General features: G+C 40.8%; 1 long non-coding RNA gene across 1 annotated transcript; it reads right to left on the bottom strand.

The window, feature by feature from the left end:
- Window positions 1-9415: 9415 nt before the first annotated feature.
- Window positions 9416-13844, bottom strand: LOC116048500. The gene is made up of 2 exons (XR_004104660.1): window positions 13689-13844; window positions 9416-9615 (listed from the first exon to the last, which is right to left on the bottom strand). It is a non-coding gene; the product is annotated as an uncharacterized LOC116048500 (long non-coding RNA).
- Window positions 13845-16868: the final 3024 nt, after the last annotated feature.

Genomic DNA, 16868 nt, shown 5'->3' with positions numbered 1-16868 from the left:
CAGCCCAACTTGTATGTAACTGTTGACAGTACTGTAGCCTCCATACGACTTTAATAAAACAAGTCACAACAACCCACTGCAGCCAACTTGCAATGCCAGGGTCAGCTTATGTGTGAGCATACTGTAAAAAAAATCACATCTTGGCAGTGAATGTGGGCAGAATCCATTATCCACATGGAGACTAACAAAGAAAATGTCAGCTTTACAAAGTGACATGTGTGCTCCCGTACGATGGCCCCTGCTGCAGCATCATTGCCTGTAGGCAGCCAACCTGCTGTCTCTTCAGCCACATGCCACCCCCGCCTACCCACAGTGCCCCTCTCTTCTATGCCTTCACATTCAGAACGAAAGCCCTGAAAGACCAGGCAAACCCCCAGCCTGCAGGCCTCACACTGCTTATGTGGATCGAAGACTGAGAACCTTGGGGTTTCTCTGTTATAGACGTGTGCCAGATTATACACCGGCCAAACAATGCACACCCCCACCCCATTAGATCTTTAAAAACTCCCCCAGTCTCTGCCCCCTCCTTTGATTCTTAGCAAAGCACTTCCCAGCTGCTGTGATTTAAATACGAGGGCCCCGCCAAAGAAAGAGGGCATCTGGCACACGCCTTAGAGGCTAAGAAAAAAGAGTTAAACTGCTCCTGTCATGGAAATGATCTGAAACAAGATTAAGCCTCTTTAAAAAAGCAGAGGTAAAATGGACACACATGTCCTTAAATAAGGCCAGACAAAAGGCAACATGAGGAGACACCTGGATAATGTCGATATCCTCACAATGAGTGGTTGCTTGGAGTGTTCATACACATTGAGAGCTTTGCTTTGTAAATTGAATTCATGAGTAAAGATCAGCAAAGAAAATTATATTATTTAGTTTGTAATTAAGGACATGACAGCAGTAATTGTGTAATCACTCTCTAAATGATGTTTTCAGCTCAGATTTATTAGGCTACCTGCCCCCATCTGGACACTGTCGCTAATTACCATACAGTTGCTGTGTTCACAAGAAAAGGTCCAGTTACTGAATGGAATTCATTCATTACACATTGAGAGAAACAAGTCTGTTTTGATTTAGAAAACATGTCCAGAGAAGACAATTCATTGAGCCTGCTGAATATATTTTTGTGGAATTTTTACCATTCTAAATACATTAAATACAATAATTAAAAAGGATAAGATAAAATAGACTTTATTGATCCCACACTGGGGAAATTCCCTCGTTACAGCAGCTCAAAATTCAAACACAACAGATAAGAACAATACACATGACATAGAAATAGATAATAAATATATAAACAATATAATAGGAAAATAGAAAAATAATAGAAATAATAGCATGTTTCAAGTAAAGGTAATTCCCAATAAAGTAGGGCTGTCAGCATAACTGGTGACCCATTTAAGGTAGAGTCTTGTGTAAGGTATGCGATTAAGGGCCGAGCATAACGCGTTAATTTTTTTTAATCGCATGCCGCCATTTATTAATTTATTTTGCACTTCACTCGGCTTTGCGTCATGCCTAACAGGCTACTATTTTGACCCTTTGCCGCACCTTTACTTCTCATCAAGCTGCCACTTCCTCCTAACACATCCTGCTGCTGCAGGCTGCAGCATGATGGAGAAAGACAGCAGCAATGAAATCCTGAATGGAGCTTTTTATTTTCCAAAACTCCCGGACAGCTCAGAAGTCGAAAGCCACATGCACATTGTGTAAAGCTGAATTAAAATATCACCGAAGCATGTCCTACCTACAAGCTAAGCATAGTAGTACAGTTAACGTGACTGGAGAGTGCTACTAGTCGCCGACCTGTGGATGAAACCAAATCCCAAAAAATTACTACAGCTCTTGCGAAATGGGTGGCAACTAACTGCAGACCTGTCAGCATCGTAGAGGACTCGGGTCTTAAAGTGCCCATATTATGAAAAAATCACTTTTTCTGGGATTTGGGGTGTTATGTTGTGTCTCTGGTGCTTCCACGCATACAAACTTTGAAAAAAATCCACCCATGCTGTTTAGAGTGAGATACAGTTTCTGAATTTGTCCTGCCTTCAGTCTCTGGGTGAGCTTTTCAAAATCAGCACGACTTGTGACGTCACAAGCCGAAACGAGCAGGCTAACCGCAACCATTAGCTCGTAGCGTTAGCATGCTAACGCTAGCATGCTAACGCTAGCATGCTAACGCTAGCATGCTACCTCGTTCTCAATAGCAAAGCACTGCTACAACACACACAAGTTCACCATAATCTACAAAAGAACTACTTCCATGTGCGCCCTCATTTAGAAGTCTCCCAGCTAGTCCTGCCTTGTAACTGACTGAAGTTGTAGAAACAGCCTTTCTTTTACTGTCTATGGAGCTAGCTAGCTGACATGATCTACATCTGAGCTACTGGGCATGTGCAGTGCAATCAAAGATAGTACAGAAGAAGAAGAAGAAAAGAGGTCTCACTCTGTAGCTAAAACAGAGACCAGCTGAAAAGAGGATCTGCAGCAGTGAGAGAGAGCACTGCAGTACAACAAAAATATGGTATGTGTTGTAAACCTATTCTGGTACAACCTTAAAATACAATTATGAACCTGAAAATGAGCATAATATGGCTGCTTTAAAGACATACTACGGTTGGCGTGTTCTGACCCGTCTCATTGCCGTCGAGGGAGACAGCAGCCCCACACACAGCCTGTACGACACGGAGGAAGCAGCCACACTGGAACTGCTGCAAGGTGCTGCAAACGCTGTCTCATTAACCGCTGATCACTGGACGTCAGTGAGGAATCAACATTATTTAGGAGTTACTGCACACTATATTGACTCTAGATTCAAATATGTGACTAGATTCACACATTTTCTTTTGTTTACACTAAATTAATAAATAATAAACAAATACGAATCTTAAAGTCAACTTCATAAAGTAACTTTCTTTGCATTCATTTGATTCCCAATCAAGATCCACTGGTAAGAATGGCTTTCCATTGTTAATATGTACTTAAAAACAGTTCTGAAATGCAAAATAATATAATTTTAATCATGTGATAAAACATGCGATTAATCGCGATTAACTATAGAAGTTCAGCGATTAATCGCGATTAAGAAAAAATGTATCGTTTGACAGCCCTACAATGAAGTCAATAAAAATGCATGAAACTGTACGGTAAATGCTCACTTGTACTTAAATAAACATCACAAAAACAATCCCAGTTAAATATTAGGACAGATTACATTTAGATTTACAAGGGACCAGAACTGGCATGGGAGGCTGATAAATGGTGTATTTTATATGTAAATAAAGTCTATACCTAGTTATTCTACATAAGTTCCTTATTCGTCCCTCCTACACAGCTGCAGAGCGGTTAATAGATGATAGGGTTGCAATGCCTTGCATTAGGGCACTTTAACAATTTGGTGTTGTGTTTACAGATGATGCAGCCACACTCCTTTTATAAAGAGCCACTCTACTTCCCACTGGGTGGTGCTTATGATATGATATGATATGATATGATAGTACCTAAAGTGTCTCAAAAGCAAGCAGGCATGCAATTAAACCCAATGAACATGGATATAACACAAGATGATATTGAGTTGTATTATGGGAATTGTAGTATCCAGAGGTTTTGGAGCTCAGCCCAAACTAGGGACTAAAAGTCAGGAGCCTTATGAAAGTGCAAAATGTAATCATTGGAGTATGTCTTTAATAATTAGGATGTACCCTGGCTTAGTTGAGGGAAGAAAATTGAATGCATTACTGTTCACTACCTTTGGTAAGCCATCCCTAAAGCGACAACAACTTCATAAAGTTACATTTGAACCACAAATGGAGATCACATACTATCAGATTCTCAACATGGTGCAACGTGACTCAGGACAGAGGTCTTTAAACAGAGAGCTCATGTGTTGATGAAACTCTAGATAAGTATCACATTTTTGTCATTGTGAGGAGCAGCTGTTAAACTTAATTTTCTTGTTTCATCCATGTCTTGTGTTAAGTGGAGGGTTTTGAGCGGGGTTCAAATGGCTGTTGACATGCAGTACTTGACACTGCAGATTTACATGTAAGCACAAGCCGTGAGATGTTAAAGAAATTAAGATGACTCTGCATTAAGTGTCATATAAATGTCAATAACAATCCAGATTGACTTCCTTAAGCATCTACAAAGTACTCAAGCAGTGTTAGTGTAAATAAATTCATGAAAACAGATGCCTCCCACAAATGTGTCATTAGTTTATTTTCGCTAAATGAGAGGTTCTCCCTACCCTACATATGTTCTTCCTCCCTGTGAGCCCGGTGGACATCCTCTCCCCATGGCCAAGGTAACACCGAGGAATCACCACAGTGAGAGTTCAGGGAGGTCAACAAGTGGGTGTGGAATGCAAGTGTTTCCCACGCGGCGTACCTCGACACACTAGCCCTGAGAAAACATGTGTCAGACCTCAGCACAGCAAACTGGAAATCCACAAGGTCTGCTCGAAAGGGCCACAGCGTCTTGAGGAGCCATCGGGTTAATTCAAACAATCTGGGGAGCAGGACAACAGTGGTGGAGGAAGTACTCAGATCCTTTACTCAAATAGTTTGCAAGTAAAAAGTTCTGCATTCAAAATCACACTTTAAGAAGGCGTACATAAGTATTATCAACTAAATGTTCTTCAAGTATCAAAAGTACAACATTCCCCTCTAAAATATATGTAGTAGAAGTATAATGCAACATAAAATAGAAACACTCAAGTAAAGCACGTAAGCAAGTAAAATTGTACTTATGTACAGTACTTGAGTTACTTTCCACCACTGCAGGAAAATTAAGATGCGGACAGAGTGGGAACATGTTTAGCGAGCTGAGGGAAGAGATTTCTGTGGCTGAAATGTGGAAATTTTGGCTAACACACTCACACTCAGGCACACACAGAGTGGATGTACCCCACTGAGGCCGAGCTGTGGATGGAAAAAGAGCTCCCCATGTGAACCGCACCGTGTTTCCTATGTACCTCTTACGGCAGAGCGGCTCTACCACAACACTGTCAGAACACATCAACTGCTGGAGCCTTGATGGCTTCCACACTCGGGTTCTCCCAGTGGCGCCCTGGAGAGACACTACAGGCCTGTTGCTTTAGTCCTGCTCCTAGCAGCCTGTTCAGCCTGCCTCGGTCTCAGTACATTGCAGAGGGATCCCTAACACAATATCCCCCTCGGCTTAATCTGGGGGAAGAATGGTGACGTGTATTTTGCATTATCCATAGTGGCGTTTGGGAGAATGGACAGAAATAACAGGGAGGGGTCATGTGGGCCAATGTAAAAAGTTATTTTTTTTTTTTTTTATAAAAGGCTGATCTGTTGTAGCTGGAGCATAAATGGCCTTGAGCCCTAGAGCTTTTATGAGAAGAATAATATCCTCAGAGCATGACCGGATGACCTCATTGGAAACTAAGGAGAGCCTCACGTTAATCTATAATGTCTTCTTTCTACAGGGTGGCAAAAAATGTGTCATGTCATCACTATATTCTCCTCTCACAGTGGTATGCAGCCTGTCAACGGAGTGAAAGTATTCTTGGTTGTCACCTGCTCTTTTAGAAGTGAATATGTGTTGAAGTGAGCAATGAATGGCAGGGTCAGAGCAGGAATGCAATGACAACAGCATGAGAGGGACAGAGAGAGATAAAGACACATGCATGTTGGTTAGACGTCACCAGTAATACCACACAGCACTAGTTCAGGGTTACAACCTGTCCGCTTTCTACTTCACAGCAGAAATGTATATATCTACTCAGCCTGGGTGTCCACTGTGAGTTTTCTGTGGGACCAGATCACGGGAGGGGATTACTGAAGCCAGCTGTTGGGTGGGGGAATGTGAAGGGTTTTTCCCCAGTTACCAGTTCACGAGAGTACAAAGTGTGCTTTTAACAGCCTGATCGTGGTCAGCGGACGCAGTGTAATGACACCAAACAGCAGAGGGACACAAAGGACATGCTGATGCCAACTTGCAGACATCCCAGCCCAGACAAATGGGGTAAATTTTACAAGTACATCCCAGTGGCACAGTTGGTGAGAAAGTGTGATAAGTCCGGCGAGACCTGGGATATGACTGAAATCTAATTGGGATGTTTAGGGAATAAACTTTAAAAAAAAAATAAATAAATAAACAAAACAGACAGTTATTAGAGAAATACGCCAAATGCTCTGTTGTTCTGTATGGGTTTTATAGAATTGAAAGTAATGATTTTCTTTTTGGTATTGATTTAGTCTAATGTAAAGGAATAGCAAGAAAAGTGCCCACCACACGCTGTCAGTGCCCAAAGTCATCTTCTATGAAAGACAATAGCAGATCTAAAAGAAAACTGGAACTGGAAAGAGAATGCTTTGAATTTAGCCGTAACACTAGTTTTCCACTTTCAAGTGGTTAAAGTTGAAAAATAATTTACACTTTCTGGCAGTCTTATATGGGTATTCTGTCTGCTTTTTGCAACTCTTCATTGTAACTATATGATGTTACACAGAGTAAATTCAAAGCCAAGAGTCCATTTATGACTAAACCATTCCGTAAAATGAAAATCTCCCAGATGTCTTGTGCATCATTTTATAAACATTTCTTCAAAGTTGAGTATATTTTGATATCTTTGGAAACTTTGGGATCTCCAGACAAATTTCAAATTAAACTTCTGTGTTTTTAAAGCAGCTATTAACAGTATTTTTTTTTATAATAACATGGTATCAAAAGTGACATAGTGAAAGGGGTCGCTCGTAGTGATGAACTAACAGAGAATCTGCACCTCCCCTCGACTTTACAGAGCTTTATAGTGAGTATTAGCTCATTGTTTAGCTGTCCAGCTGCAACTTTACTGTTTTGGTTCCGACATGGTTCTAATAACGTCGTTTTCAGCAACTGTTTTCTTCTAAAAACCCACTGTACACTACGTACTCTGCACCAAACTGCAGACAGACACAGTGTAGTGGAACTGTAGTGGAACATTTAGCAACTAGAGATAGATATTTCCCTAAGGTGTTGATGGAGACCAAAAACAGAGCTAAAAAAGAGTGACTACTGGACACCAGGTTGCAATGGAACACAACTCCAAATGAATGCTAATGTTGCTTTGTGGTTTATCTCACATTCCCGGCATGAAAATCACTAAATTACTACACTACTATCACAGGTAAACATAATAAAGCTGGCAGGCTGATATTGCCTTAATCTTATCTATATTAATAGATAAAAGGTGTGGTGATGGTCGAGAAACATCCTGAAACTATGGCAGACAAATAGGAACATTCCTTTACATCCCAACTATTTAACAACACATCAGCCAATATAATCCATAATCACAATAAAATGTGTTTGGAAGAGACTCCACAGTCTCACAACTGCTTAAAAAAGTTGAATGAATACAGTGCCATTGTTTGCAAGCTTGGGAACAGGGCTCCCGCGGGACAAGACATGACTGAAAACAGGGACTGGGATCAGGGCATTTGGGTTTAAACTGGCATGTGGTTCTCATTGCTGCAACGTAGTGAGTGATCGTGGTGTACTGGTGCTTTAACTGGCCTCGGCCTTGCACGTGAGCCGATCATAACCACATGTTCCAGTGTGATTGTGTCTGTGGGCTCGTAAAGATGGAGCTCTGGCTGAAGAGCTGCCCCTGGCTCACACAGCCACACAGAGAGACCCTCTTTGCATATTAAAAAACATTTTTTTCCCACTCTCTTGGCTGATGCAACGTAGTACAACTTCCACATGGAGTGTGTTTCTTTCCTGACTAAGGGGTTTGGGAGCTGATTTATTGTACAGTACTGTTGTTGAAATGAATCTGGTGGAGTGGGGCTTTGCTTTTCTGAAAGCCCTCCTTGAGTTGTTAGTCCAACAGCAATCAGTGAAGAATGGAAGTTATTATAAGGGAATTATGGTCCAAAGGAGGAAAAATGACTGTTTAGATGTGATAAAAGATGCTTTACAGAGCCACTGTTTGTTAAGGAAAGATGACTTCCTCCCCTTTTATTTAAGGTCAACTGTTGAAAAAATACTAGTGTCAGTTTGAGTCTGCATCTGGTTTACATTTCCTCAACTTTTTGCTGTGTACAGATTTTGTAGTGTACTAATTGTTTGCTAGTTTTAAAAATGCAAACCTTGTTATATTCCATCATAGCTGAAAATGAACTGTCTGGTGACAAAATGCCCTAAGTTATAAGACGAAGGTTAATAAAGTAACATGTTTTTAGGGGATTATTCTTGCTGAGCCTGTCAGATGATTGCTCAGCGTAACATAATGTGTGCACTGACATGCAAATGTAAAACTCAGGTGCACAGAAACTGACAAATCAAATTAAGACATCATGTTTACTGTGATGGATTGTCAGGCAAATTTGAAATCTATGGAAAGAAATCCTGACATCTCCAGGTTTTACTGACACAAACAGGAATAATTGAAATAAAAGGAGCAACCTAGATCCGATTTCCAACCTTCTTTCTTAACCCTCTACCCCTATAAGCATCTCAGATGACCTCAAGTAACCCCTCATTGACTGCACATGTTTAATCGTTTTCATTTGATATTGATTATATAAAAGTGGATATTGTTTGTTGTTGTTTTTCATACAGTTGAACAGTTCATGCAAATTTAGGTCAGTTTTGCAGTTGTACCACCACCTGGAGTGGCAGATAAGCTGGATGGTATCCATTACTTTTAGCTCACTATTTCAACTTAGCTCAATATTTCATTTTAGATGTTACCTGCTTGATTGCTTGCTAATTTGAATTAATGCACTTTCAAAGTAGTGTTCACACATTGCAGCCGACTCAATATGTGGATATATTTTTGTAATCAAATCATAACTTCTATCTTGTCAAATTAGTTGAGCTACACCACAATCTCTCCACGTACACCCTGGCAACTGCAGAAGTACCCCATAGCGTACCTTTGGTTAGGAATCACTATCCTAGATGAGTGATTCTAACAAAGATATTTTTGTCTATTGCAAGGTTTTTCAGTAATGACTATATAGAGCAAAGGTGTTAGGGTGGTATAATGTGTTGGATAATGATGGCAGAGTCAAATAGTGTTTGTCTTCACTGGCAAAAGTGTCCACAATGTTGCTGGTGTGGATGCTTTGCCCTGAAGTCTCGTGGCAGAAAGCCACTGTGTCTTATCTCCAGCAGCCAGCATGCTGATTACAGGAAGACTGTACAGGCATGCACATACATCCTGTTTTGTGTCAGAGACAGCATGGCTGTGCATCCACCTCCACAACACCACAGATATGCTCAAAGTCGTTATTATGCCACTCACTGTAATAGGCTACTGGACAGACTCTTGCTGCATTATTGTTCAATACTGCTATCTTGGACAATGATGGGTACAGGTCAAATGAACTAAATTATTTGTACTGCCATAGCTGATACTAACACTTTATTGTTTCTTCATAAAATCCAAAAGCCAAATAACTGTTGCTTTAGATCTTGATTGCAAAAAACAAAAACAAGTTACCAGATCTATCTCTAGAAGTCTCACACGTCTGAGTGCATTTCAGCAGAAGTTTGTTATGTGAAGGCATTGGGATTCAAAAGGTCCAAAGTGTCAGTGAGTCAGTGATTTTCACTTTGGCGTCACTTGTGAATAGGTCTGCTATTTCTGAACCTCGGCATCTGTGGAAGGAAAGTGACAAGAAAGTAAGTCCATCTTTTGTGTCAGCTATATCAGTTTCAGGGGAATGTGACACCAGAGGCAGAGTAAGTAAAAACGAGGTATGAATCTGACCTATGAACTGTCTGACAGAGGGTAAAGAAGCAATGTCATGGAGGAGCACTGCTTAAAGAAGTTCAATAACTACATGGACAAAAAACCTCGCACACAGGTGTCTGCCTTTAGGCTTGAGAAAATGTCTTAATTATGCGGTATGTGTCTCTCTCTTCCAGGCAGATTACCAGTGCAAAAGTAGAAATGCATAAATACAATGAATGTCAAGGGATATAGAAATGTGCACAAATACAATGCATGCATTTAGCATTAAACGGGATGAAAGCTCTGCTGTTATCATGAGCCTCCAGCCACCTCCAGGCTTTCTGTTTGTCTCATCAGCAGGTTTGGCTCAGTTGTTGATCCTCTGAAACCCTGTATGTTTATACCCTCACAGAAAAAAAGACAGCATCAGCCTTCTATTCAGATTCCTGCTTTCTTTACAGGCTTGCCGGAGGCAAATGTAATTGTATTCTGAATGAATCACAAGCAATCAACTGACATTGAGAGGAAGCTGTTTGGCACTGATTGAACCAGCACAGGTTTAACTTTAGTTTCATCCCAGATGATTACAGAAGGTACTGGCTAGTTTAGTATTCTTTAAGTTTTCAAAGTTTAAGTTTGTATTCAATACAACTGAGATATTGATTGATTGTGTACCAATATCCTAAAATCTAAACTCCTCTTACTGGCAAGTTCTTTAGTAACGGACTATAGTTTTTAAAGTGTTCATATTATGCTCATTTTCAGGGTCATAATTGTATTAAGAGGTTGTACCAGAATAGGTTTATGTGGTTTCATTTTCAAAAAACATAATATTTTTGTTGTACTGCACATTGCTGCAGCTCCTCTTTTCACCCTGTGTGTTGAGCTCTCTGTTTTAGCTACAGAGTGAGACCTCTCACTTCTGTTCCATCTTTGTTGGGAGTCGCACATGCTCAGTAGCTAGGTAAGGACTACTAGCCAGTCAGAAGCAGAGTATGAGGGCGTGCCCTGACAGTACCTAGGTAAGGACTACTAGCCAATCAGGAGCAGAGTATGAGGGCGTGCCCTGACAGTACCTAGGTAAGGACTACTAGCCAGTCAGAAGCAGAGTATGAGGGCGTGCCTTGACAGTAGCTAGGTCAGGACTACTAGCCAGTCAGAAGCAGAGTATGAGGGCGTGCCCTGACAGTACCTAGGTAAGGACTACTAGCCAGTCAGAAGCAGAGTATGAGGGCGTGCCCTGACAGTACCTAGGTAAGGACTACTAGCCAGTCAGAAGCAGAGTATGAGGGCGTGCCTTGACAGTAGCTAGGTCAGGACTACTAGCCAGTCAGAAGCAGAGTATGAGGGCGTGCCCTGACAGTAGCTAGGTAAGGACTACTAGCCAGTCAGAAGCAGAGTATGAGGGCGTGCCCTGACAGTACCTAGGTAAGGACTACTAGCCAGTCAGAAGCAGAGTATGAGGGCGTGCCATGCTAGCATCTAGGTGAGCATTATAACGTGTGTTCCAAAGTGACCACGTTTGTCTCTGAAGTAAAGGCTGGACTACAATAGAGCTGTTTGGAGCAGTTTGTGAACAGAGCTTTCTGTTGGAGATGGTAAGTAGAGCTTAGATCGGCCCAAAAAATCAAGCCCGAACCTACCCGAGCCCAAGCACGTTGTGTCCGAGCCCGGCCCGGCCCGAAACATTAACTGTAATTATGAGCCCGAGCCCGATTTAAACCCGACAATTTTTTAATACGTGGGCCGTTATAACTGACGTTCTCAGCTACAATTCAGAGTTGTTTGAACTGCAGAAATCTGTTTAGAATAATACAACAAGGACGAAGCATGTAAACTGCGCTGTTTGTTTAGAATGGAACGGATCGCAAGTGGATCCGAATGAAGAAACGTAAAAAAAAAAAGAAACAATGATGAACAACATATTGTTGTCACTGCCCACGACTTGTTTAAACTGCTTCCATACCTCCGACTTTCCTCCACACTTGCTCAAAGTTAATTCTCCTGTTTTTCTTTTTTTCTTTACATCTTCAAGCTCCCGGTGTGATGCGTGCGAGAGGAGGAGACTCCGCGCATGACACGTGCTGCATTTTGTAACTGCAGCCTAACTTTTGTACACATTTGTTACTTTTATATAGCCTATATATATATTTATAATATTTCTGATTATGGCATAGCTAGCTCCCCACCCAAATAGGATAATAAGGTAATGGATAAAAAAAAAAAAAAAATTGCTTGATCAAGGGTCCGGCCCAGGCGCGGTCAATCATATCACAATCGCAATATCAGTCAAAATAATAGTTTCTGCCCATCCAGACTACAAAGCAACCCCGGAGTTTTCAAATTTAAACGGGGTCAGCAGTGTTTCCAAATGTCTCCGTTTTAGGGGCTCGGAAACGCTGGAGTAGTGTGTACGTGAGGCGTAAACGTAGCAAACGATTTGCATTTTTAATCAACGTATCGTATTAGTGTGGATGTAGCCTAATTCAAGTTCATGTTTATGTAGCTAGCTAGAGCCTTGGATCACAGTATGTCATCTCAAAGGGCTTTACGAAGAAAACAGGATGGTAATTCTCATAGAATTGCTGCTACAGTATATGACGGCACTGGGATGAAATGAATGACTAGTACTCATACAGGTTACTATATAAAGCTAGTGCATATGCCCATGCTCATCTGATGGGAGGGGCTGGACATAGAGGGGAGAGCTGCAGGAGATGTCACTCTACTTTAAATTATGGCATTTCTTTTTTGCTTGCTGCCTACTCCAGCTTTAAAGTGTAATAAGTTAAAAATCCTGCATGATATAACCCTGTCAACCCCTCAGTCAACCACAGAAACTCATTTTCCTGCATTGCAACAACTTAACAGCTTTCTAACAACTCAACCATGTGCTAGAGCGATTGAGCATTTCCTTTCTCCAACTGCAACAAAACCTTAAATCCATCACTCAGTTCCTGTTTTCACTCCAGCTTAGTTTACCTGCTTCCTGTATAGGCCAAAGAACTTCCCTCACAACACTCTCAATGCACTAAATCTGTTAACGGTCTTCTTATCTGCTTGGCCCACAGTGACACAGATATGGGCTCAAGATTCGTTGGTGCATACAAACACAAACACACACATGCCAACAATAAAGCTTCTTGTGAATCTTTAACAAAACCAAACAATAAATGAGCAAACTTAAAGCAAATATATTCACCAATACTGAACTAAAAAATGAGAAACATGTTTTTTGTTATATTCTTTACTGTTTCATGTTATTAGATATTACAATGATAACCCAGACTACCACGGAATATTAATTTATTAGCACAACAGCATGTATGGAAGCTAAAGTTACCCACAATCCATAAGGTGTATCACACTACGGATCCCACAGGAGCCCAAAATACACATTTTTGTCCCCCTTCCTTTTACAGATCCAGTTTGATTTATTCACTAAAATACCACAAACGTGCATCCTCTGACTGGCCAACCACCAACTCCAGATGAGAGAAGATGTGAGATGATCCGAGTGCTCTATGCAACTTGTTGTGAGCACACACTAATCAGGACTAAAATACAGTCCCCCAGCTTTTATTTACAGATAATTCTTCTAAAGAGAAGCTAGAACTGATCATCAATCAAAGATAATGCAGTAAAGGGCAGTGCTCTTTGTAGTAAAGATATAAATAAATCATTATTTATTGAGTTTAAAGGTTTATTGGGTTAGTGCATTATAATGCAGCAATTTATGCAGCTTTTTTGGTGTCCTAAACATTTTAACGGAAAGCAAATACCAATTTATTATTTGCTAGATGCTTTGAATTTATATAAATGACAAAAATAAGATTGGACTTATTGATGAAGAAACCTACGCCTTTGTGTACTATTTTCTGCTATACTGTATATTGAACGTTTCTTTTTTGTGCTTGTTGTTCTTCCCACCATCTAAGTGTCAGCTGCTGTATCTGGTGCCACTGACGTATTACCACCGTGTTGACAGAGCTCTCACTCTGTTTGGGCTGCTGGGTCGTCTCTTGTTTACTTCTCCTCTTCAGCCTCTCAGCAATCATGTGCTATCATTGGGACCCTGTGGTTTTGCATCATCAGGAAATAGTCCAGGACCACCAGCAGCACCACAGCAAACTCAGTCTGGCAAACTCAAAATGCAAGAACAAAGATAGAAAGAAAGTGTGCCAAAAGTAAGTGTGTGCTGTAAAAAGTGCTGATAATGTGTGTTATTCAGGGGGAAGAAGTGCTGAGGCTGCTCATAAAGCCTAATGTTTCAAATCAGCCTTAGGATGCATTAAGGCGGGTTATAAATACTAAAGTGAGATGATGCAACTGCAAGTGCTATGTGTAACTTTAAAGTTTTGAGAGTCTTGTACAGACAGACCCAGCTGGTCCTCTTCTGCTGCGGGTAGCAAGGTAACACTCCCTCTGGGCTTTGATGTTTAATTCATGAAGAGGCCACGACTCCTGCCGATGCTTCAACGCTCAAGTTAAATGTATCAGAGAAGAAAAAGCAACTCCCCTACTACATGACTACATGTACAAAATGTGTCCACCTCAATTATTTAACACTGCAGGTCACATAAGTGCAGAGCAAAAAAGCATTTTGAGGAAAAAACAAGGCAGCTGCAAAATATGAAGATAGTGGGGCTTTGTGTTAAAGCTTGTCTTTGATACTTGTCCTCACTTTCTGCTGTCGTCCACGACCGGTGATGTTATTCAGCGAGAGTCGCTGCACATTGCCTGAGTGCATGGGAAGTGGTGCTTTACACAGAGAGGTAATCGTGCAACTTCAGGTCCTTATAAACCTCACAGAGAGATTACCAAACACACACATTCAGGTGGGAATGGGGACATGTTCAGTCCGGGATTCACTGGATTACTTATCAGTGAACTATCTTGACATTTGGGAAATTTTAATTCTGAAAGCAGCTATTATCGATTGTATCAAATGACGAATGCGAAAACAATGTGACAATGTAAAAGGGGTCGCTCATAAAGATGAACCTGCAGAGAATTATCACACAGATCTGCAGCTCCCCTCAGCTTTAGGAAGCTTTATTGACCATATGTGTTTCAGCAACAAGGACGTTCTCCAACTCCATTATTTTGTCTTTTAACTTCCGGTCTACACTGGAAGTGCTTGTGATCACTTTGTGCCTACATTTTAGCAAATATCTGACCAGTTTTATAGTATAACGTACATCGTGAAGAACTGCCAGAGCAGGAAGAAGCGCTATTTAATGTGCATAGTGGCACTAATAAGGTCAGTTCTCAACCCACACAGCACCAGGAACAACTGGTCTTATTACTGTTATAACAGTCATGTTTACTGGTCAGAATGTGTTGGTATTTGTGTTTTATTATGTGTTTATAACAGAATGATATACCAGAATAAATAGTCTGATTGCGGGTGTGTTAAAATGTGTGTTAATACAATATTTCTTGATCTAGAAGACTTATTTGGTTGGATACACCATTACACACAGTCCACTTTTCAATAACATGGGCTTATTGTTGTGTAACAAGCTAATTATTCCAAATTATATTATCAATGAAATATACATTGTGGTACATAGTTGGGAGAGAGAAGTGTTTATGTTGATAAATCAGATTCCAGGCCAACAAAGTAAAAAATCACCCGGCTTAGGGATCGTTTGTGAAGAATGTAAATAATGTTAATGACTTAATAACCTGCATCATTATACTGATAATTTAAACATCAGACCTGTTTCCCTATAGAAATATTGAGCTGCTGCTGCAACACACAGTAAGATAGTTGAGCAAGCTGCTAGTTGGTGTCAAAAGATGTTCTTCTCTGTGCTGCATGTGGTGTTGTCAGGCTGATCAGGGTTCTGTATTGGGAGAAATAGTATTACACTGATTAAACATATAGCAGATCGCAATGTTTTGATGTGGTCATAAACCTGCAGCTCTACATTTTTTTTTTAAATTCCTGGTGCAGATTACGGCATTATCTTCTCAATCCCAACATTGTCGTTCAATATTTCACCCGCGGATTACAGGTACACGCGGCCCATGTGAGTCTTTCTCCATGTGAAATGTATTTGTCAGCAGAGGTCAGCAGCCACTGGACTGCTTAAGTAAATCTTATTCACATTTGGCACATGATGTAAATCTCTTCAGAGAGAAACAATGATGTCCTGATGGAAGCAGATGAAGATGCGAGGTGTTCCCCCTTTTTTTGGGCAGGGGTTTAGAAGACATATGGCGGTTTCCCTTGATGAAAGACTTTTTCCTTATGTTGTTAAAACAGCAGCACAGCAGCCGCAGGAAGAAAACAAGAATAAGCATCCAGCTGGGGTCAAAGGTCAGGTCCCTCCCTGCCGGTCAGGAGATGAGTGTTAACAGAGGACTGTGTCCATCTGCAAACTGAAATCAAACCTACAGCTTAGGTTACAACTCTTCACCCTCCATCACCAGTTTCTATTGTTCAAACATGGCTGCTTGTTCGCAGTACGAATCCCTGTTTTTAAAATGTTTACTCTCTGTTTCTGATTGCTCCTTCTCTTCAGCTAAGATCATTTTCCCGCTAAGAGCTTTCCATACATCAACTCTGTTCTTCTCTGTCTGTTTTGATGACCGTGACAGGAGATGGATTGACTCACGGGCAGAGGAGTGAGTCACCTCTTCTACCTATCATCTATCTTTATCTAATCTGTCACAACAAAGCTCATAAAAACAGTTCATGACCTTCCAACCTCAACTCCTTCATCCTCAGCTGTCTTGAAAGGCTCAGCAGACTGCGATTTATACCCACTCAAGGCCATTACAATGTTATCGCCCTAATTTCTCACCACCTTTTCACATATACTTGTTTGATCAGTGAGTTGCTGAGCGTGTCGAGTGTCACCCATCTTCCACCACAAATGAATTTAGAGAGACTTAAAGTAGATTCCTGTTGAGTTGAAGAGGGCATCCTTTTTTCTTTGTGGCTTTAAGACATCATGTAATATATCTGCAAGAGAACGTTTTTCTCTTTCTGTCTCTTTCAGAGGACTGTGAATGCATCGGGAAACAGTTTGAATCTACAGGTGTCGAGAGAGGTTAAAACTCAAATTATATCTGTATGAAAGACGATAACAGTGGAACACTTTATGAAGATGATGAGTCTGAACTTTGGGTAATGTTTTGACTATTTTAAACACAAGTGAAAAAA

This window comes from Sander lucioperca, chromosome 5 (assembly GCF_008315115.2).
Source record: "Sander lucioperca isolate FBNREF2018 chromosome 5, SLUC_FBN_1.2, whole genome shotgun sequence".
Taxonomy (NCBI): Eukaryota; Metazoa; Chordata; class Actinopteri; order Perciformes; family Percidae; genus Sander; species Sander lucioperca.
The sequence above is the reverse complement of the archived record's forward strand: the minus strand, read 5'-3'. Positions and strand labels throughout refer to the sequence as shown.